The sequence below is a fragment of the Eurypyga helias genome, unplaced genomic scaffold (genome assembly GCF_000690775.1).
Source record: "Eurypyga helias isolate BGI_N326 unplaced genomic scaffold, ASM69077v1 scaffold30787, whole genome shotgun sequence".
NCBI lineage: Eukaryota > Metazoa > Chordata > Aves > Eurypygiformes > Eurypygidae > Eurypyga > Eurypyga helias.
Window position 1 is genome coordinate 1 of NW_010262854.1, and position 3,037 is coordinate 3,037.

Below are 3,037 nucleotides of genomic sequence, written 5' to 3' on the forward strand. Positions count from 1 at the left end.
ACCGTGCTTTCAGTCCTGGCCCCTCCACACCAGGCTCTTCCATGGGGGGGTTGGAGAGCCGCTCCCCAAAACTGGCCCACCCAGCCCTCACTTGCTCCCATGCCCAGCGTGAGCATCACGAACATGTGCTGCTCCAATTTGCAGTTTTGGTGCCTAAAATAAGGCCAGAGGAGGGGAGCGAACGATGGGGACCGCGAGCCTTCCGTGGGGCTCGTGCTGGCGAGTTCGCTGCCCGCTGTAGTGCAGTGGTGTGGTGAGATTTTGACGTGAAGCTGCCGCACGTTTACCATCAAACTTGAATCCTTCCTTAAGGTATTTAATTTTAAACGTGGCACGGGGTTCTCCTCATGTCGGCGTTACCTTCTGGCTGCCGGTGCTTTGTGTTTGGGGCTGATTTATTGGCCTCTGGAAAACGTGATTTGGCGATGCAGATAACGCTGCCCGCGCGCCCACACCCTCCTACCGCCATAACTCATTTGTTAAGGTGCTTTAGAAGAATCCCTTGGATGGGATGGGGTGATGCTTGGGGGCATGGGTTTGGGTTTCAGTCCCAATGGTGGTGCGGGGGTCCCCGGGGTGATGAGTGGTTCTGCTGGGAGTGGGGCTTTGATGCTGTGCTCTTGGGAGTTTCCCCTTTCCTCCCCAAATCTGGCTGGGGGCTGTCTGCGTCTGCCTGTGTCACTTTACATGCACGGGAGACGTTTACCCCACATCGCAGGAGCCACTGCGGATCCCACCCTGCTTTGGCATCCTGGTGCCTGCCGATGATACCCCAGGTACGGGGCTGAGCCTTGTGTAGGAGCCTGAACGATGCCAGGCTGCGAGCTGTCAGGGTAATAAAGCAGAAACCCTGCGTATGCCCAGTGTGAAGATGGCTGAAAGGTGATGGGGTAACCTGGGACGTATTCTGGCCCGCAGGCACAGCTTGGCGAGAGACATGTGCGCAGTGGTTTGAAAAACTGAACTCGTTTTCCCCCCAACTTTTAGTTTTCTTTATCCCTTGCAAACTTCCTAAGCACTGTTAATGTTAACCGTCATCTTCCTGTGCTAAACCCTGCAAAAACCCCAAAGCTGTTCCGTCTGTTGGATCTCTTTATCTTCAGGAAACATGAAATCACACGTGCCCGTTTGGGACGGGATTATACCAAGAAACAAAGCCGGGAGAAGCACCTTGCCTGGAGACACGTATGATTTATCTGGAAACACTCTCTGCAGCCTCTTGCTAAACCCTGGGAAGAACAAAATAGAGACAAGTTATTAAGATGGCAGACGTTAAAAGGAAGCCAAATCAGGCAGAAAAGTGCTGCTTTTTGGGCAGAGTGATCTGTGCTGGAGCTGTGTGTGGGTTTTAACCTCCTCACTGGGAGCCCCGGTTGGTGGCTTTGCCTTTGTCTGCCACTCCCGGCTCTGCGTGTCCCTGGCCACTGCCTGGATGGGCTGCAGGAGCAGCATGAGCCTGGGTAAATCAGCTTTTGCCCGGTCCGGGCACCGTTACTGGGAACCCGGGCTCACCGTGCAGGGTCACACAGTCCAGAGGAGCTGCCCGGTGCGTGCAGTGGAGGTGGTGACACTCGGGGTGCTTGTCACACCCCGTCAGAAGGACCAAAACAAGGGATGTGGAGCACCCAAGCAGCTGGGGCTGGCTCAGCAAGACCCTTGTGGGTCGGTTTGTACCACCGTGGGTCAAGCTGGGTCCGTGCTGCTGGCACCACCTCACCGTGCTCCCTGGGACCAAAGCGGCTGCTTTGCAGTCCCTGTGGACAGGTGCGATGGAGGTGGTGATGTTCTTGCTGCTGTTTGTTATACTCTCTCGCAGCATCCGCAGGTTCGCTCTCTGGCCCAGCCCAGACTGCAGGACAGGGCAGGTTTTTAACTTAACCCTCCAGAGTTTGTCTCCAGCGATTTCCAAGTGGAAAGGTGAGGTTTGACACTGCACAGCGATGCCCTTTGCAGCATTCGGTGTCGAGGACACAAAAAGCTAAACTGCTTTCAGAAGGAAATACCATAGTAAAACAGATGAGAGCCCGTTTTGGTGCATTTCTTGGATGCAGCCACTACAGCGCGGGGCAGGAGCAGCGCTTGGGCAGCTCAGACTTCCCTCAGAAGACGGGCTGTGGTGCACAGGACGGGCTTAACACTGTGCCAACGGCTGCAGCCGGAGCCCTCTGCCTCGTGTGGGTGTGATCTGCTTAAAACTCCTTTCAGTGTCAAACCGAAAAGCGCCCATGGCTGCGTGAACCTGGTTGTGCTCACGGCGACTGGGGAAGGAGCAGGCGGCGGGTGCGATGTCTGGGTTGGAAAGATGAGATGGTGCTTTTTGAAGTCTGGGCTTTGTGGGACGGCGGCGGTCACTGCTTAGAGCCGACGGTTTTGAAGATGTTGAGCCTGGAGGCTGGGAAAGCCAATTGCTCGCCTTGCCAGCGGCTGACTTTGATGCTAGTGCTGCTGCTTGCTTTGCTTCCCAGGGGCTTTCGCTTCCCAGGAGTGTTTCTGGGGCTGGTTTAGGCTGGGAGATGGCTCAGGGCAAGGATGGACCACGCCATGTGTCTGGCAGCATTCACCGTGCCGTGGCCCTGCTTGCTCCTCTCCGATTCCCGGCTGTGTGTTGGCGGAGCCGGGTGTGCGGGGAGGGGGCCGTCGCCGCAATAAAACTCCCTTTTGTCTCGGCCCCATTCCTGCGGCCCCTCAGCTGAATGCGGCGCTGGGGAGGATTTAAATGACATGGTAATTTCATGCTGTCCCACCGGCGGCTTTGCCCAGGCGCAGGCAGCTGTTGGGCAGCGGGTCGTGGTCCCCAGCTGTTACAATAAATAATAGAAACAAAGCTTATTCCAGTGCTAATTACCCCAAACGGACTGTCCCCTTGGCGGGGCTGCCCTCGACACCGTCTCTGGGTGCCCGGCAAAGGGGCGATGGTGGTGGAAGGGATGATGGTGATGGCGATGGTCCCGCCGCCGGCGCGTCCCCGGGGCACAGCTTTTGTGTGCGAAAGTCTGTGATTCCTCCCGGGTGTCTGAATTTATAATGGCAGGGGGGG